This window comes from Bos indicus x Bos taurus, unplaced genomic scaffold, assembly GCF_003369695.1.
Source record: "Bos indicus x Bos taurus breed Angus x Brahman F1 hybrid unplaced genomic scaffold, Bos_hybrid_MaternalHap_v2.0 tig00478996_arrow_arrow_obj, whole genome shotgun sequence".
NCBI classification, from domain to species: domain Eukaryota; kingdom Metazoa; phylum Chordata; class Mammalia; order Artiodactyla; family Bovidae; genus Bos; species Bos indicus x Bos taurus.
Genome location: NW_020868247.1, coordinates 1 through 21,436, shown reverse-complemented (window position 1 = coordinate 21,436; position 21,436 = coordinate 1). Strand labels below are relative to the sequence as shown.

General features: G+C 39.7%; 1 long non-coding RNA gene across 1 annotated transcript; it reads right to left on the bottom strand.

The window, feature by feature from the left end:
• Window positions 1-2,892: 2,892 nt before the first annotated feature.
• LOC113889431 lies at window positions 2,893-15,279 on the bottom strand. The gene is made up of 4 exons (XR_003510260.1): window positions 14,947-15,279; window positions 14,405-14,510; window positions 10,337-10,471; window positions 2,893-4,718 (listed from the first exon to the last, which is right to left on the bottom strand). It is a non-coding gene; the product is annotated as an uncharacterized LOC113889431 (long non-coding RNA).
• Window positions 15,280-21,436: the final 6,157 nt, after the last annotated feature.

Here is a 21,436-nt window from a genome sequence, read left to right as displayed (position 1 = left end):
GCCATCCAAATTTAAATATGATTAACCATTGGATCAAACACTGGTTTGGAATACCCAAAGCCTCCAACTATTGGGATGGATAATTGTGAGCATGATTACTGAATGAAAGAGTGTATTTAGTTGGAACCATCCAATGTAAGCTTTGTGTAAAGCATTCTTAGTGTGTCTAAGTCTTAACCTTGGTTTTAAAATATCACACAATCCCAATTTGACTCCTAAGGCAAGTCTGATGGGCCTGGTGTATAGATGGAGGTCTCATAGGGCTGGGGCATCTTATTCCTTCTGGTAATGTTATTGTTTTAGTTCTAAGTTAGAATATATATATATTTCTCCCAGCTTTCAACCCATTGTTGTTTTAGTTTATGAAAAAAAAATTTCTTTGGAAAATTAGGTTTAAAAAGCAAAATTTCAATTAATCCATATTCTTTCTATCTTTAAAGGAAAATTAACAGCTTCCACATAAAAACTTGTGCATTGAAAAAACAAAAACAAAAACAAACCTCTGGAGGATTTTAAAGTGGCCAGTTGTGTTTCCAGAGACCTTCCTCAACATTGGGCCCATGCTGCTGATTAGAGAGTAGAATCAGTATCAATATATGCATAGTATTGTTTTTAGACTTAAAAAAAAAAAAAAAAACTCTAAACTTGAACAGTAATCTAATTATTTCTAACTTTTAAATTCTATTAAATATATGGATAATGTATAATAGGGCCTTTTGAAAGCTTATATGTTCCTATTTTAAACATAAATATGATGGTAACAATTAATAAAGAAGGTAGCACTAGAGAGGGTAGTACTGATTGACAGCTAATCACACATTAAGCATGTTCAAAAGCAGTGTTTCTCACCTATCTGGGGTTAAGAAGGAGTTTTATTTAATTTTACATTTTCAGCCCACTGCCATCTAATCACTGATCCACTGAGCATGGCTATGTGTAGCTCAGCCTTGTGCCCCTCTCCCTGAAAGTGCAACACACACACTGGTTTCTGGGCTGTTCAGGATTCCACCCATCCTGAGTGTGGCTGTCACAGCAATAGCTGATGGCTATGAGTTTCCAGCTTTATTAAATTTCCTGTACTTCTTTAAGACCTATTTGCAAAGAGTTCATGGCACTAGTGCACAGACCCCACTGGAGCATCACTGTCATAGTTAATCTTTGCAACAGGGCTCTGAGAATTGTACTATCCCCACCACAACCTTCAGATAAAGACCCTGAAGCATGGTGCACTTCTCAACCTTAAGAGCCCATGATTAACAGGTAGCAGAATATGTATCCAAACCCAGTCAGTGCCCAGAGGAGCCAGTATTTGTCCCTGGAAGGCTGACTCCAGAACTTGTGCTCCTTCCTGTGTGCTTGTGTCATTTTAACTACATGTGAAGGAAGAGCAGTTTGGTTTAGGCCATCAGATGAGGACCTCCTCAAATACATCTTCTACAGTCTACAAACCTCCTTCATCCATGCCCATCCTGCTCTCCTCTCTTGGTGATTAGGAATCACCAAGGTCAATGATTCCACCCTGTGTCTTTGGATGCTCTTGGTCCATCCATCATCCCAACCAAAGCAACTGTTCAAGAGCAGGAATTAGATTAATTTCTCAAAGAAGCTGAGATTTCAATGGGTAAGACACTTACCCAAGCATGTAACTATGGTTACATGACTGTAGGGTGTGTCCAGAGCCCATTTTGTTAAGGATGGTGCCAGTTTATTGTCTTGGAACCTTGGCTGGTTATCATTTTCCTTTCACTCTCAAGTGTCCCACTCTGGACAGTACATTCTTTGGGCACCCACACTGCTAGTGAGGAGTAGAGAAAGACCTGACAGGCATAACAGTGTGGCTGACTCCAAAACCAGGGCTTTCTCTTATCCCAGGCTACCTCTTAAAATTTCAAAATTATAATGTTTAGAAGGAAAGTTTGTTCTCAGTCATCATTTATTCATCCAGTAAATATTTACTGAGCAACCCCTGTGTGACAGACACTGTGCTGGAAGATGTAATTAAAAAGTGACTAGGGCACAATTCCAAGTCTTTTTCTCACTTGATTTAGTGAGGAAACAGACCATGTGTGAACACTCACAGACAGGGCAGACTCCATGATTTAGATGGCCCAGTGCACAGTGGAAAGAACAGGGTCCTTGTTTACAAATAAAGTATCTCAGGATGGTGACAATGGGACACTAACCAAGCATGGTTCAGTTTAACACATGAGAGGTGCTCAGGGTATTACAGAAGTACGAGTTACCTGGGATGATGACTGATCTTAAGGTGACTTCTTAGAAGAGGTGAAAACTGGGCTAACCCTTGAAAATGAGGATTTCTGTCCTACATGGACCTTCTCCCCTGTTTTTTATACCAGAAGGTAGTGAGGAGAATCACTAAGTCACCATTTTGACTTACACATCAGTCAAGAATTTCCCCCACAGTACACCCTCATCACCTCTGGAGCTGTGATACATACTGTGGGGGGAACATGGAGACGTGCTGTCCTGACCTCCCTTCAAGGACTTGTTGTCCAACTGCTGTAAGTGCTGCCAGTGGGCAACATTAAACCACCAGCCCCTCTAGGGGCAGCCTACGTACGATGATCCATCCAGGAGAGGTATAAAGTCCTGGCCAGTGGACGTGTCAGGACAACCCTGAAGGGCCATCATCACTCCAGATCCACACGGGGTCAGCTCAGGTCATCTGGCCAGTGATGCAGCTTGATCCTTCCCTCTGCCCTACCCTGTTTCTTCCCTCTTGATTCCACAGTGTTGACCCCAAGGGCACCCCTGATACACATCCCAGCACTAAACTCCATCCGAGTAAGCATGTCAGAGAACCAGCACGCAACACGTATCAGAAAACATTCCAGTACTCAGGGAGGATTTTATTTGAAAATTACTGATTACACACATATTTATAACATTTTAAAACCCCCAAATAAAACACAAAATGGTAGAAATAAGGACTTTTGTGTGTATGTGGTTACCTTTGGTTTAAAATCCACAATCTAACATTGTCTGACCAAAATGAAATTAAGTTATATAGTAATAAAAGAAAACTATTATGTTGGAATATATGAAAGTGCCATTTTATAGCTTATAAAAAGACTGAATGTTAGCAGTTTGACATAATTCATTCTAATAGAAAAAATTCATTAGCATTTAAAATTTAGAGAACATTATACTTCTGAATAACTCATAGGTAAAAGATATAGTTAATTAAATTAGGAATTAGAAAATACATAATACTATGGCTAGTGATTGGTGGTAAGTATCAAAACTTGCAGGTTGCAGCTAAAGTGGATCTCAGAAAAATATGTTGGCTTTATATCCTTATATTAGAAAAATAATGGTGTTATTAATCTGTTTCCAATTTAAGAATTTAGAGAAAAAATTCTGAAAGTAAAGGAAAAGTTGAAGGAAAGAATGAAACGATGAGCTAGGGAAAGAAAAACAAAACAGAAAGCATCAATCAAGCACAAAGCTGATTCTTTGAAAACAGGAAAAAAGTTATGCAAGGTTGTTAATAAAATGAGAAGGCTCAAAGAAAATTAAAAAGCCCGAAGAACACAGAGATGCTACAGTTTAAATATATAAGGTATTGTGAATACATTTATGCCAATCAAGCTCAAAACTCACAGGAAACAGATCCACTCCTAGAAAAATGAAACTTACCAAAATGACTCTGCAGAAATAACACACTGAATAGGAAGCACATAATTACCAAAAGTTACCCAGACAATGTGGCTGCACAACACTGTGAATGTGATTAATACCACTGAACTGTGTGATCAAAAATGGCTATATGGTAAATTTCATGCTATATATACTTTACCACAATTTTTAGAAAATGTAAAAAATAAAATCTTCTATCTAGAAGACAGTCTAGAACATGGCTGTCCTTCATTAGCAATACCCTGGAAGTGTTCCTACTTTGATAAAACATATTTTCTCTTCCTTCTCTTTTAGAGGACTTCCCCAATGGCTCAGCAGTAAAGCATCTGCCTGCAATGCAGGAGACACAGGAGAAGAACACATAATATTGTCCCTCTGTATTTTAAACATATTTCTTTTTGGAGGGTGATACCCTCTCTTCTATAATGTCATTTAAACTACAGGTATGTTTTTCCTATTAGTTTTTTCTGTAGTATTTTAACTAGAGGTCTTTGAGTGGCAAAATGGACAGTAGGTCTGTTAAAGGAAGTGGTTACACAAAACGGCAACTTCCCACAGTCTTCAAGTAAACAGAATCCCTGATGTAATTGGAAAGTAGTACGTAATTCTGGGAACAGTAAAAAAAATAGTCTGTGACAACTTTGTCTCAAATCTTAGAAAATCAGTTTGGCTCTGGCATCTCTCAAGACACAAAACCTGGGAGACAGCTTTTATTGATGGCCTGCAACCTCTGATTTGGATAAGAAAGAAAATAGTTTAACATATAAATAAACATAATAAATCATTTTGCAAGAGCTTGAAATCACTGCGTGAAGTTGGAGGAAAAAATTATAGATTAACATATTGGAATATGTAAATAGTTGTTGCTGGTATAAAAAAATGTATAATATAATTTATGCAGTGCAAAAACCTATTGGAAAAATGCCTTTGGAATAGACATGAACTCATGGTAGAAACAGAACATTGACTCAAAAATTGTGGAGGCTGAGGGCTGTCCACTGGAAATATTATAATCACACGGTCACTGTAATATCTGGCTATTTCCTTTCAGTGTGCACCTAAGGGGGGAAAAAGACAAAAACAACATGGTTAAGAATTTTAAAGTCCTTCAAAGGCAACACATTTCTAGGTTAATTTCTTCATGTGAAGCAAATCATACTGAAGGAGGAGACAGAACAGGCTCTATCTTGAAAGCAGGACTCCATCTTGGGCCGAACTGTGGACTTTGAGCTATATGCCCAGTATCTATGGAAACAACATACCAACTGGAAAACCAGGTCCCCAGAAGGAAGAGCCCCAGGGCTCTACATCGCCTAAAAGAATACCCTAATTATCTGTGTGACCGAATAGAATCATACATTCTATTATGCTTATTGGGGTATAACCACAAGCCTATTGATAACTGTTCACTGTTTAACTACCTAGGCTTAAGGCTTATGAATCATGGGTTAACTTTGATTGTATCTTTCTTTTTCTTTTGTTCAGACTAGTTTCAGGGAATTTTGGAGAGGTGGGTTTGGGCTCGAATGCTTAGGATATATAAGGTTTTCACAAAAACTGGTTGGGGTCCTTGGCTAAGAGAAGACTCTCCCTTGGGCCCGCCGGTTTAATAAACAGCACTCCACTATCTGCATTGTCCTTCTGAGTAAGTTTGTTTCCTGGAACGCATGGCTACAACATATCACTAGTGGAGGCACAATTTAAAAAACCAGGGGTGTATTTATTCTATGGAGAAACTAGCCTCCCTCAGTGGGACTTGACTTAATGCCAAACAACTTGTAGATACACTTGCGTTCTGATGATTCTGATTCATTCTGATCATTCCGTTTTGTCACTAGGGTAAACTGATAAGTAAAATCATTTTACTGACTCAAAGCCTGGAGATAAGTTAAAAACAAGGTGACAAAGAGGCTGTGAAATCTATTAATAGTGCCTGCCAAGGGTTTCTCATCTTCACACATAAAATGAGCACAACAAATTTGGATGTCAATATCAGGTTGTAATCTCTACATTTTATAAACTCTGATTGACAAGCACTGAAAATAAGGAGTAGGACATGGAAAAAGCATAACACTTTTTCATGTAGCCATGAAAAAGAATGAGACAACTGTATGTACTAATATAATGAGATACAATATGGAAAGAACAACTATCATTGGTGCTTAAAAACCAGAAGACCACATATTCACAAGTTCTTCCTGACACACAGAACAGTCAGCAGTGGTGCTGGGGCTCCACCTGGGGATGAACTTGTAATGACAGGAATGGAAAGTGATTTACTTTTTGCTTATAATTTTTTTAAAAGTATTTTTTAAAGTGTTTACCTTTTCTAGCAGTAGATGTATCATTTGTTTTAAAACATTATTAAAATACATTTTAATTATTTAGAGTAGTGGCCCCCAACCTTTTTGGCACCAGGGACCCAGTTTCATGGAAGACAAGTTGTCCACAGACAGGACAGGGGTGGGAGGGGAGTGGGGGAGGTTCAGGTGTAATGTGAGTGATGGGGCAGCAAATGAAGCTTTGCTCCTTTGCCCACCACTCACCTCCTGCTGTGTGCCCATGGACCAGCACCAGACTGCAGTCCAGAGGTTGGGGATCCCTGATTTAGAGTCTCTAAAGTTACTTAGAAGAACTGTGGGTATATTTTTTATTATTGAGATGCAAGGCTTCTGTCTATGACCTTTTGAAAAATGATCACACTTTTACACTGTAAAATGCTCTACAGTCTCAAAGTACGTAAGCATGTGCTCTATCATCTGATCCCCATGATAAACTGAAGAAGCCTGCAGGACTGTAATCCCTGCTTTACACACAGGTGAAGACCTGAGGTTCAGAGACCTGGGGACACAAGGCCACATGGATGCTAAGTGCCTCCTCCATCTATTCAAACTGGTCCAGGCTCCTCGAGCTAGAATATGAGGATTTTATAACTTCTGGACTCTATTAGGTGATTTCCTGAATAGACAAATTGACACCTCTGTTACACACTGGGAACAAAGAAACTTCAGAAAACCTCAACCAGATTTGCTTCATCACAGAACAGAATGGACGATAGGCATTCATACTTTGAGGTGAACTGTGTCCCCTCCAATTTTTACATGTTGAAGTCCTAAACCCCCTAGTACCTCAGAATGTGACTGTATTTGGAGACAGGGTATTTAAAGAGGCAATAAAGTTAAAATGAAGTCATACAGGTGGGTCCTAACCTAACAGACTGGAGCTCTTATAAGAAGAGGAGATCAGGACACAGGCACACAGAAGGAAGACCATGTGAGACACAGAGAGAAGACGGCATATATAGAGTAAAAACTTGCTGATTTAGGCTAATGCTTCCAGTGTTATAACTCTGAACAATGCATTGGTATCTGATGCTTGCACATTCAAAAAATTGATAATCTGACAGCTTACCTAAAAGGATGCAGAGTATGCAGAAATAATGCCAAGAAAATATTCCACTGGAATGGGAATCAAGAAATGGATTTCTGAAGAGGTGACCTGACCCAGGTGTAGGACTGAAATCCAAAAGTGAGGTTCTGCACTCTGTGAACTTGGGTGATGGCCCCACCTTGGCTACTATGTGAAAGGAGCAGTGTTCTCAGACTCAACACAGAACATAGTACTTAAGGTGGCACTCAGCCTCCCCCAGCAATTCCCGCTTTGTGCACCCTGGATCAGCTCTGTGACCTTAGGTGAGCCCTGGACCCAATCTCCTCATCCATGACATGAATAAAAATGGACCATCATGAGATTAAGTGAAATCATATATGTGAGAACGATGTAGAAGAAATGATAAAGAACTATACAAATGTAACTTACCATTAATATCGTTAGAGTAGGTGCAGGATTACTAGACAGGAATCACAAGATTTCTAACTCTGTGACCTATGTCTGCTTCCATATGTATGTTACACTAGACTTAAAACATTCACTGAAAGAACAGATTTCTAATTCTGTATCTGCTGCAAACCAGCTTAACACTAGTTATATACATAGGGAAACTGTGGAAAATTCTTACAGAGATGGGAATACCAGACCACCTGACCTGCCTCTTGAGAAACCTGCATGCAGGTCAGGAAGCAACAGTTAGAACTGGACATGGAACAACAGACTGGTTCCAAATAGGAAAAGGAGTCCGTCAAGGCTGTATATTGTCACCCTGCTTATTTAACTTATATGCAGAGTACATCCTGAGAAATGCTGGGCTGGAAGAAGCACAAGCTGGAATCAAGATTGCGGGGAGAAATATCAATATCCTCAGATTTGCAGATGACACCACCCTTATGGAAGAAAGTGAAGAGGAACTAAAAAGCCTCTTGATGAAAGTGAAAGAGGAGAGTGAAAAAGTTGGCTTAAAGCTCAACATTCAGAAAATGAAGATCATGGCATCTGGTCCCATCACTTCATGGAAAATAGATGGGGAAACAGTGGAAGCAGTGTCAGACTTTATTTTTTGGGGCTCCAAAATCACTGTAGATGGTGATTGCAGCCATGAAATTAAAAGACGCTTACTCCTTGGAAGGAAAGTTATGACCAACCTAGATAGCATATTGAAAAGCAGAGATATTACTTTGCCAACAAATGTCCGTCTAGTCAAGGCTATGGTTTTTCCAGTGGTCATGTATGGATGTGAGAGTTGGACTGTGAAGAAAGCTGAGTGCCAAAGAATTGATGCTTTTGAACTGTGGTGTTGGAGAAGACTCTTGAGAGTCCCTTGGACTGCAAGGAGATCCAACCAGTCCATACTAAAGGAGATCAGCTCTGGGTGTTCTTTGGAAGGAATGATGCTAAAGCTGAATCTCCAGTACTTTGGCCACCTCATGCGAAGCGTTGACTCATTGGAAAAGACCCTGATGCTGGGAGGGATTGGTGGCAGGAGGAGAAGGGGACGACAGAGGATGAGATGGCTGGATGGCATCACCAACTCAATGGACGTGAGTCTGAGTGAACTCCGGGAGTTGGTGATGGACAGGGAGGCCCGGTGTGCTGCAATTCATGCGATCACAAAGAGCTGGACACGACTGAGCGACTGAACTGAACTGAACCTTCCTTCTAAAGGGCCTTAGTTTCCTCACCTATAAAGTGAGGGTGTTGAATCCTATTATCTTATGATATATGGACCTATCTAAAGTTCTGTGATCTATTTCTCATTACTCAATGTCTTAATAATATATAATGATAATATAGTTTCTAAATGAAGACTTTGACACATAGGTGGGTACAACTATTTTTGATGCGAAAAGCATAAGGTCAAAAGATCAAAAGGGTTTGGGAGGTTCCTGGGTCTCTTGGTCTCAGGAGGGAAGCTCTGACTAGGAGATACTCTAGTAGATGAAAGCACTTTGTGAATTTCAGGCAGAAAAATACAGAGTTCTTTGTTCAGCTTCTCAACATTTGCACACAATATAAGTACTTATGAAAAGTTCAGAACACAGACTTCCTTGTCCCTAAGCCTAAGTATGAACTCTAACTCTGCCACCTCTTCAGCCAGCTCTGCGACCCAGGCAATTTCCTACCTGTGAACAGTGGAAGGTCCTGCTCGGCATTTCCTCCTTTCTAAGGAGGACTGAGATGAGACACTGGTAGAGGGAACTTAGACAACAATTCATATAAAGCTTTCATATAGAAGTACTTAAGATATTGGGACATGTTTTCTTTAAGAAATATTTAGTAAACTTCTTCTACTTACAAATGAAATCTAGGAAATGCAGAAAAGTATGAAGAAGGGAAAATATATCCATAATCTAACAGAGATAAATTTTCAATGGGAAACCTCACCACAGGCAGCTGGAAGCCTCATCCCATCCCAAGCCATGAATGATAAGGGGCAAGAACACCAGACCTCCCTTCTCTCCCTCCATCTTCTCATCAACCCTATTCCCACTCCCACCTTGTTTCAAATTACAGATGGCTGTATGACAATGGCTAAGTCTCCTAAACCAGACATCAGTTACCACCTCATCATTTTTAGGAAGATGTCATGTGACCTGAATGTTACCCATGCACAGAGCTTAGTGCTTCATACACCTCATCTCTGTGAAAGTGCTTTGTAAACCTTCAAGCATCATTCAGACTACAGTGTGAAGCTATTGTAAGTTCTTGATTTGTCCTGAAGACAGTTACATCTTCTAGAAGGTAGAGGAAGCATGGGAGGCAAATGGACCTAATTCTAAACAACAAGGAATTAGGGAGAAATTGACAGTATTGGGTTGGCATTTTCTTTACAGATTAGAAAACAGAACAGGCCTACACCTTTCCCTGTAAAGTCTTCCTAGAACCAAAATATTCCAAAATTTTCCTTAAACTCTCAAATTTCCTGGATATTCTTTGTCAGCAATCAGAATAAACGTAAAGGGTCTGCAAAATGGGTGTTCTGTTCTCTCTAGAATCTGAATCCAGGGTCCAAAATGTGGAAAGTCCAATTTGACATCTCTCTCTCAGGCACAGGTGTGGTCACACAGAAGAGCACATATCCCGACCCCACTCACAGCACTGCTGCAGATTCTCAGCAGACCTGCCTTCTATCTGCCATGTGTTGTTAAGACCCAGTCATGAAGCTTCCTCTCTGGAGGCTTATAAGGGCACAGAGTGCTTGTTATCAGACCCCTGGTGGAACTCATGTGAAGGGTGAACCCTGGAGATGAACTTTAATTACAACTTCCCACAGCAGGCTCACCTGTTTTGCCCTTTCAGTGAGGGCAGCAGCCTCGGTCTCACCCAGTTGTTGTACCATCTTATAAAATAGTTTGTCTTTATTTTGCAGCAAACCATATGGGTTATCATATTCTTTAAGTCTCCCTGAATCCAAAACCTGTTGAACAGCAGAAAGAAAGCCATTAGCACACAATGTCTCCCAGGAACATATTATAACTCAGACAGTATTTCAAAAAGAGGCAGCACAGGGAGAATAGAGAGAATCTGTTTAGATGGTATGACTGGCTGGTGTTTAAATGGCTCGATTACCTTGTTTTACTAGGCAAAGGCCTAAGCCAACCATTTAATATTATAATATTATAGGAAAGGAAGAAAACAAAAGTTTTAGACTAGGATTACTGGCACTCTGTAGCATCTTACATTCTGCCCAGAGCATTTGGTGTTGTTATCTTTACCTACTGCTTTTAGCTCTCAGGCTCTGAGCTTTCAAGCAATTTATACAGATACATTGAGTTGGAAAATAACTTGATTCAAGAAAATCAAAGTCCATTTATCTAAAAAGTAGGTTGATGTCATATAAATGAAAGGGCAGTGCCCTGACAACAAATTAATGGCCAAGTTGATTTGGAAATTCAAGCAATATTTGAGGAAAAGAGTAAGTGCTTCTGGGACTTCTTTAGGGTCCTGGATTATGTCAGCTGCTAAGAGGAGCAGAATCCCTTATCTGAGAGGTTGGGATGCTTCATGAAGTTGGATGTGGTGTAGTTTACTTTTCCGAGTGAAAGCCTGGTAAAAAGATCTGGTACATAAGCAGCTTTTGCAGGACTGCTCTGCACAGAAGAAATTTATAAAAACCAGTTTTCTCTTTGGACAAGACTAAAGAAGCAAGTAAGAAATTGAGCTTCAAATTCCTGTGATTACAGCCTGCAGAGCACACAGGGCCAGCCCAACCTGAACTGCCTAGGATCTGAATCTGTTTTCACAAACTATCTTTCTTCCCCTTTCTTTTCTCAGCTTCCTGCCTTTTACCCCTTTTATTGCTCATTAGTAAGTCTGCTAATTTGAAACTGAAAGGGAGAGGAAGGGGCTCTCAACTCTTTCTGCGTATTAGTGACTGTGGTTAATGGTTCTGGAGGGGAAAAAGGTGATACAAATTTAAAAATAGTTTTGATGTTCAGTGATATTTAATTCATTTAGGTCATATTTAGAGTAAATGTATCTTAAGAGAATATGCTGGATGGGCTTCCCTGGTGGCTCAGTGGTAAAAGAATCTGCCTGCCATTGCAGGAGTCATGAGTTTGATCCATGGTCCAGGAAGATCCCACATGTCACAGAACAACTAAGACCATGCTCCATAACTATAGAGCCTATGCTCTGGAACCTGGGAGCCACAACTACTGGTCCCACATACATAGAGCCTGTGTTCTGCAGCAAGAGAAGCCATGCAATGAGAAGACTGCATACTGCAATGAAGAGTAGCTCCCACTCACTGCAACTAGAGAAAAGACCACACAGCAAGGAAGACCCAGCACAGGGAAAAATTAATAAATAAGATTAATTTTTTTAAAAAAGAAGAGAATATGCTGGAACTCTAAACAAGACATGGATTGTTTTTCCACATCCAGATACTGCAGCTAATTTCATCCTTTGTATTTAACTGGAAACATTTATTAAGTGGCATAAAGGCCATTTTCCTGTTAATCTTTTGTTTACTACTGTGAATCATTGCTAAGGGCAGCTTTCTCTAAAGAGTTCAAAAATACCTGAATCTGTCTCAGTTCAGTCACTCAGTTGTGTCCAACTCTTTTCAACCCCATGGACTGCAGCACGCCAGCCCTCCCTGACCATCACCAAGTCCCAGAGTTTACTCAAATTCATGTCCATTGACTTGGTCATGCCATCCAACTATCGCATCCTCTGTCATCTCCTTCTCCCTCCACCTTCAATCTTTCCCAGTATCAGGGTCTTTTCCAATGAGTCAGTTCTTCACATCAGGTGGGGAGTTTCAGCTTCAGCATCAGTCCTTCCAACTAATATTCATGACTGATTTCCTTTAGGATGGATTGGTTGGATCTCCTTGCAGTCCTGGGGACTCTCAAGAGTCTTCTCCAACACCATAGTTCAAAAGCATCCATTCTTCAGCACTCTGCTTTCTTTATAGTCCAACTTTCACATCCATATATGACTACTGGAAAACCATAATTTGACTAGATAGATCTTTGTTGGTAAAGTGATGTCTCTGTTTTTTAATATGCTGTCTAGGTTGGTCATAACTTTCCTTCCAAGGAGCAAGCATCTTTTAATTTCATGGCTGCAATCACCATCTGCAGTGATTTTGGAGCCCAACAATTCTATTACTGTTTCCACTCTTCCCCATCTATTTGCCATGAAGTGATGGGATCAGATGCCATGATCTTAATTTTCTGAATGTTGAGCTTTAAGCCAACTTTTTCACTCTCCTTTTTCACTTTCATCAAGAGGCTTTTTAGTTCTTCACTTTCTGCCATAAGTGTGGTGTCATCTGCATATCTGAGGTTATCGATATTTCTCCTGGCAATCTTGATTCCAGCTTGTGATTCATCCAGCCTGGCATTTCTCATGATGTACTCTGCATATAAGTTAAATAAGCAGGGTGACAATATACAGCCTTGACATACTCCGTTCCCAATTTGGAACCAGTCTGTTGTTCCATGTCCAGTTCTAACTGTTGCTTTTTGACGTGCATACAGATTTCTCATGAGGAAGGTAAGGTGGTCTGGTATTCCTATCTCTTTAAGAATTTTCCATAGTTTGTGAAATTATACAGTAACTAGAATTATAGAGCAGCTATAACGATTGTGGAAAAGTTTGACATATAGTGAGAATTACCAAAAGGTGAGACAGAGACATGGAATGAGCAAACACTGTTGGGAAAATGATGCCCATAGACTTCGAAGCAGGGTCATGATAAGCTCTCAAGTTGTAAAAAATGCAGTTCTGGGAAGTGCAATAAAACAAGGTATGTCTGTATTTCTAAAGCAAACAGTACTAATAAGGTTCAAAATTGGGAAAGAAGCATGTCAAGGCTGTATATTGTCACCCTACTTATTTAACTTATATCCAGAGAACATCATGCAAAATGCTGGGCTGCATGAAGCACAAGCTGGAATCAAGATTGCTGGGAGAAATATCAATAACCACAGATATGACACAGATGACACCACCCTTATAGCAGAAAGCAAAGAGGAACTGAAAACCTCTGGATGAAGGTGAAAGAGAAGAGTGAAAAAGCTGGCTTAAAACTCAACATTCAAAAGACTAAGATCATGGCATCCAATCCTACACGTCACAGCAAATAGACAGAGAAACAATGGACATAGTGACAGCTTTTATTTTCTTGGGCTCCAAAATCACTGCAGACCATGACTGCAGTCATGAAATTAAAAGACACTTGCTCCTTGGAAGAAAAGCTATGACCAACCTAGACAGCATATTAAAAAGCAGAGACATTACTTTACCGACAAAGGTCCATATAGTCAAATATATGGTTTTACCAGTAGTCAAATACAGATGTGAGAATTGGACCATAAATAAAGCAGAGTGCTGAAGAATTGATGCTTTTGAACTGTGGTATTAGAGAAGACTCTTTAGAGTCCCTTGGACTTCAAGAAGATAAAACCAGTCAATCCTAAAGGAAATTAACCCTGAATATTCATTGGAATGACTGCTGCTGAAGTTTAAGCTCCAATAGATTGACCACCTGATGTGAGGAGCCTACTCATTGGAAAAGACACTGATGCTGGGAAAGTTGAAGGCAGGAGGAGGAGGGGATGACAGAGGATGTGATGTTTGGATGGAATTACTGACTCAATGGACATGAATTTGAACAAACTATGGGATATAGTGAAGGAAAGAGAGGCCTGGCATGCCAAAGTCCAGGGGGTCGCAAAGAGTCGGACACAACTGAGCGACTGAACAACAACAATTTTCAGGAATGAGAGGAGAAACTAAGAGAAAATTAAATTACTGGAGGTTCCTATCAAGTTTTACAAGGATGGATATGCTGAAAAACTTAACATAAATGAAAAAAGCTAAAATGGTAGGGTCTTACCATTATCCGTGTACAGTCAATGACGTTGCTCAAACTGTGTGTGATGGTTAGCACAGTGCACTGGGAAAATTTCTCATGAATTGTTTTTTGTATTAACTCATCAGTTCTATATTTAAAAAAAGTTAATATAGTTCAGTAAAGACATGACAAGCAGACTTAAGACTTAAAAATATATGATATTTTTATAATGTTTCTAAAAATCAGTATGTTAACATATAATCTTGTTCCTAAAAAACTAAGCATAAAAATCTATTTAGAAATTTACTCTTTTTCATAAAATGATGGAAAATAATCTTCCCTCAAAATTGCTTGAAACTATAAGGAGCTGGATTTAGGAATATAGCTCTCTCAGGATGCCTCATAACAACATTAATGCCATACAAAATGTCTTGGTTTTTTCCTTTGTTTTCTGGAATTGATATTATCAAAAGATATCCATTGGACTAAGAGAGCACTTAGAAACATTTCTAAGCATCACTAAATGTTTTCCATTTACCACACTGACAAGTCAGATTCAAGGTTTCCCGGTCTCAGCTCCATACCTTGGATCCACATTCGATGTGGCTTTGTCAATAATCAATATCCGATTTCTCTGAGGATAGCCCTAGCAAGACACACCAATTGTCTCTGTCCAGAACTCAAGTTCAACCCGGATTCTGCTAATTCAGCATTCATTTTACCAGGAAGACCTTCAATAGCTTCTTTAAGTTGCACCTGTAGGTACAGAAAGAATGACTTTTTCCTAAGCAAACTATTACTAAAGTAGACAAACCTCTTAGACATTAGAGCTTTGATGTCCTCAGGACTTCTTACACATATTGCATGTACAGCCAGGGTGATAGGAAGAGCTCTTTCCAATGAGCATTCACTGAGAAAGATGGTGGAGTCAACTAAGGACAGAAAGACCTCAGTGTCCTCCATCCCTGCTACAGGATATACACCAGAAACCCTGCCTAGGGATTAGTTAAGTAAGTCTCTCAAAAAATGAAGCCATTTCTCCCAGTGTGGTTTCAACAGAAAAGTTAAAATGATCTTTATGGTTGAGTCAAGTTTCCCAAAGTACACTTTGCATAGGAGTTGGTACACTAAAGAAAAACTTTAAAAATATTTACAGTAAGTCTTTTTCTCTGAAGATATAATCTTACCAACACTTTACCATTTGTTGAAGTTTACAATATGCAAATTCAAAACAATGGCAACTGGAGCCTATTTTGATAACAACTCTTTCCCAAGTTTAATTCTATAAATAGTGGACCAATCAAATGCATTTTCCTCAGTGTCATAAATGTCTTACAGTGAATGAAAACTCATTCACGGAGTTTCATATGAAAACTCATTATATGAAAATAAGACACAACACCTTATTTCCCCCAGAATATGGATATAGGTGATGTCTATATTAATCTATCTTCATAAAATTGTACTTATTAGAGGAAAAACAAATTTTTTGACTACCACAGATACTTGAAAAGTACGTTTGGTGGTAGGGGTCAATTAAATAAATATTTTACTTTGGAAAAATATTATAGAGCATGAACCAAACTCGGGCTATACTTAAAGAACAAAGACAAAATGCACTTGAAATTAAGAGACCAACAGATTGATGAGTGATGGCCGATAAGTTATCTGACACATTATAATGTCAGATAATAACACACCAAGGGTTAGTGAGGAGTATTTTCATTTTTTTTATTTTCAGGTATCCTAAATGATGGAACATATCTATGAATGTAAACCTGAATTGTGCTATTGATGGAGTCCAATCCCAAGAAAGGGGAATTCTGAGTTAGAATTAATATGGTATTGTTATGCAGCATTATCCTGAGAAGTACACACAATCTAAAGGGTAAGACTTGGACTGTGGTACAAGTGGTTGACTTTCTTAAGACACATCCTGACTCACACTTGCCCCTGACTTGGATGACATCTCATCACTAATTTGGTTTTCTACTTTCCTTCGATTTTGTCCATATCCACTTTATGAGGAAAAAGTGTTGTTAGAGGAAATGTTTTCAGAAAATGATGTTTTCTGAGACTCTGTTTTCATTTATAAATCAGGGATGGCTATGAGAATATACGAATATAAAGGTTTTCTGTAGTGTAATCATAAATCAAGTTATAATTAAGTATTAAAATGGGAAAAAGGATAGTAGAAGGGGTAAACAAAAATAACTAGGAATTATAACTAGTGAATCTGAAAATATCCTGGATAACAGTGTAATATTACTATTAAATTTATTGATTGAGATAACTGTATTAGGACATATAAGAGAATGTCCTGTTCTCACAAGGTATATATTTATATGTTTAAGCCAGAAAGAAAAACACCAATACAGTATACTAACACATATATATGGAATTCAGAAAGATGGTAACAATAACCCGTAATATGAGACAGCAAAAGAGACACTGATGTATAGAACAGTCTTGTGGACTCTGTGGGAGAGGGAGACGGTGGGATGATTTGGGAGAATGGCATTGAAACATGAATAATATCATATATGAAACGAGTCGCCAGTCCAGGTTTGATGAAGGATACTGGATGCTTGGGGCTGGTGCACTGGGACAACTCAGAGGGATGGTACAGGGAGGGAGGAAGGAGGAGGGTTCAGGATGGGGAACGTGTGTATACCTGTGGTGGATTCATATTGATATATGGTAAAACCAATACAATATTGTAAAGTTAAAAACAAAATTAAATTTTAAAAAGTGATTCTAACTTTCAAATAAACATTTCTTCAACTTACAAACAATTCATCAAATATAGACTTTTAAAAGAGAGGAAGAAAAAACAGGAAGACATAATAGCTGATGAATCCAGGTGAAGGTGTATATGTCTTCATCATATTATTCCTTTCATGTTCCTGTAATTTGAAATTTTTAAAACAAAAAATTGGAGGCTTGGTACTTCCCTGGTGGTCCAGTGGTTAAGAATCCACCTGCCAATGCAGGGAACATGGGTTGATCCCTGCCTCAGGAAGATCCCACATGGAATGGAGTAAGTAAACCCATGTGCCACAACTACTGAGGCCACATTCTAAAGCCCACAAGCCTCAACTACAGAGCCTGCATGTCACAACTACTGAAGTCTGTGTCTCTAGAGCTAAAGAGCCACAACAAGGGAAGCCATGGCAATGAGAAGCCCATGCACTGCAATAAAGAGATAGTCTGCCAGGGTCAAGCCCCGGCTGATCCAGGGTATTCGAAGGAGAGACGGCGTAGGCGAGGATCAGGAAATAACTGCTTAATTAAACGTTAATTAAGGATATAAAGAGTAATAGAATGAGGATAGCTCAGTAGGAAAATTCAGTGGAGAAAAGAGGCTGAGTAGCTTGGTTTACGCGGGAGACCAATAAAACTTCAAGACAAGAAGTTTGCACCACTTACGTAGGCCGCAGGCGTCCTTCCGTTCTCCCGAAGGAGAGGAGACACTGAGGCCTCCCCGGTCGGATCTTAGAAGCCCAGGCATAATTAGCAAGCATGGCGGGTTCTGCGCTCCAGATGGAGACTCAGCCAGAATTTGAGAGAGAGAGTGACATGGGGAGACCAAGTTTCGGTGAACAAGGCCCGCACTTTATTTTCCAAAGTAGTTTATACCTTAAGTTAGTGCATAGAGGATAATGGGAGGATAAGGGGTGGAAGGTCGCAGAACAGGACAACAGTTCCTGGTCCTAATCGAAGCCAGGCTTTCAAACTTATCATATGCAAAAGTTCAGGTGAATTACATCATCTTCTGGCCAGAAGGCCTGTTAACATTTTAAGAAACTTATTTTTCTCTAAAGGTGATTATTCCAAAGTCAGGCGCCAGCCTCCAAAAAAGCATTGGACAGAGTTGCATTCCTATAGGGCAAAGGTGAAGTGGGCTCAATCAAGAAAAGAATTAACTCAAGGGTCCAAGGTTACAAACATTGAGGCTACTACTTACATTTCTATACACCCATTATATCAATCAATACACTGCCAAGGACACAGTAGGTAAGGAGTATGGAGACTTAGCAGCAAACATTGGTCCAATAAGTGAAAAACCCTTCACCAATACAATTTCTAATCAATCTTTTAACTACTCAAAGGAATCTGTGTTTAGACCGTTTAGAACATCTCCTGCCTCTCACAGTTGGGAAGCTCTGAACAATCACATGTGGCCGGAAAAACCTATTCAGGCAGGCTAGAGGATATCCAAAGGAGTTTGTAGGTTAAACACTGTCACACCCAGGAATTATTAACTGGAGCTGTAAGCTAACTCTTTTTTCAGAGAGAGGTAGTGGGGGACAGACCCCCGTAAAGTCAGAGGTGTATGTGAAAGCACAAAGCAGAAAGTAGGCAGACTCTGGTTTTGGGGGTAGATGCTTGAGAATTTCCAGGGGGACTCCTGAGGCTCGATCCCACCTTTGCGTATGCCAAGCCTCCTTCCTCATGACCTTTGCCATGGGCGGAGCTCCTGTTCCCGGCAGTGATAGAATTCTAGTTGAGCTATTCCAGATCCTGAAAGATGATGCTGTGGAAAGTGCTGCACTCAATATGCAATATGCAATATGCACTCAATATGCAATATGCCGGCTCCCGGCAATAGTCCATTTGCTGCAACTATAGAAAGTCTGGGAGAAGGCAATGTCACCCCACTCCAGTACTGTTGCCTGGAAAATCCCATGGATGGAGGAGCCTGGTAGGCTGCAGTCCATGGGGTCACACAGAGTCAGACATGACTGAAGTGACTAAGCAGCAGCAGCAGCAGAGAATGTCTGCAAGCAGCAATGAAGAACTAGCACAGCAAAAAAAAAAAAAAATGGAGGATTAAAGACAGGCAGCCTGGGCAAAGTCCTACCTAGCTCTGCCAACTGGGCAAGTTACTAAACTTACTCTGCCTTAGCTTCCTAAATTCTCAGACTATAATACCATAATTATAAAGGTGGGTACCTCATAACATTGATAGAGTACAAAATAAATCAGTACATGTAGAATTTACAGCAGATCAATAGATATTACCCATTATTACTAATGCTTACAGTATGCTACTGGGAAGAGTGGAGAAGAATTACCAATAGCCCCAGAATGAATGAAGCAGCTTGGCCAAAGCAAATATGATGCTCAGTTGTTGATGTGTCTGTTGATGAAAGTAAAATAAAATGGTGCAAAGAACAGTATTGTATAGGAACCTGAATGTTAGGTCCATGAATAAAGGAAAATCAGACATGGTCAAGCAGGAGATGGTAAGAATAAACAATGACATCCTAGGAATCAGCAAACTAAAATGGTTGAGAATGGGCGAATTGAATTCAAATAGCCATTATATTTACTACTGTGGGCAAGAATCCCATAGAAGACACAAAGTAACCCTCATAATCAACAAAAGTCTGAAACACAGTACTTGGGTGCAACCTCAAAAATGAGAGAATGATCTCAGTTTGTTTTCAAGGCAAGCCATTCAACATCACAGTAATCAAAGTCTATGTCCCTACTACCAAAGTTGAAAAAGCTGAAGTTGATCAGTTCTGTGAAGACCTAGAAGACCTCCTAGCTGCTAAGTCGCTTCAGTCGTGTCCAACTCTGTGCAACCCCATAGACGGCACCTACCAGGCTCCCCTGTCCCTGAGATTCTCCAGGCAAGAACATGGAGTGGGTTGCCATTTCCTTCTCCAATGCATGAAAGTGAAAAGTGAAAGTGAAGTCGCTCCGTCATGCCCAACTCTTAGCGACCCCATGGACTGCAGCTACCAGGCTCCTCTGCCATGAGATTTTCCAGGCAAGAGTACTGGAGTGGGGTGCCATTGCCTTCTCAAGACCTCCTAGAACTAACACCTAAAAAGATATTCTATTCATCATCAGAGATTGGAATGCAGAAGTAGAAGTCAAAATATACCTGAGTAACAGGCAAGTTTGGCCTGGGAGAACAAAATGAAGCAGGCAAGGTTGACTGAATTCTGCCAAGAGAATGCACTAGTCATAAAAAAAAATACTCTTTTCAACAACACACACAGACAACTTTACACATGGGCATCACCAAATGGTCAATACTGAAATCAAAATGATTACATTTTGTAGCGGAAGATGGAGAAGCTATATACAATGAGCAAAACAAGACTGGGAGCTGACTGTGGCTCAGATCACCAACCTCCCGTAGCAAAATTCAGGCTTAAACTAAAGAAACCATGAAAAACACTAGACAGACATTTATGACTTAAATCAAATCCTGTACGAATTTGCAGTAGAGATAACAATAGATTCAAGGGACTAGATCTAGATAACAGTGTGCCTGAAGAACTATTGACAGAGGTACATAATATTGTGCAGGAGGTGGAAAAAAACCATCCCAAAGAAAAAGAAAAGCAAGAAGGCAAAGTGGTTATCTGAGGAGGCTTTCTGAATAGCAGAAGAACGAAAAGAGGTGAAAAACAAGGGAGAGAGGGAAAGGTACATCAGATTAAACACAGAGCTTTGAAGAATACGTAGGAGAGATATAAGAAGGCCTTCTCAATGAAACAAAGCTTAATAACACAAGAAAACAACAAAGGGGAAAGACTAGAGATGTCTTCAGGAAAACTGGAAACATCAAGGGAGCATTCTGCCCAAAGATGATCACAATAAAGGATAAAATGGCAGAGACCTAGTAAATGCTAAAGAGATCAAGAAGAGGTGAAAGAATACACCAAAGAACTATAAAAAAAAAAAAAAAAAATCTTAGTGAATGGATTACTACGATGGCGTGGTAGTCACCCAGATCCAGACATTCTGGAGTGCAAAGTCAAGTGGGCCTTAAGAAGCACTGCTGTTAATAAGCTAATGGACGCAATGGAATTCCAGAAGAATATTCAAATCTCTAAAGGACGATGCCATCAAGATTTTGCATTCATTATGTTGGCAAATCTGTAAGACTCAGCAGTGGCCACAGGACTGAAAAAGGTCAATCCTCATCCTAATTCCCAAGAAGGGTAGTACCAAGAATGTGCAGCCATCAATTGTACTCATTTCCCAAGCTGGTAAGGTCATGTTTAAAATCATCCATGCTAGGCTTCATCATTATGTGAATCAAGAACT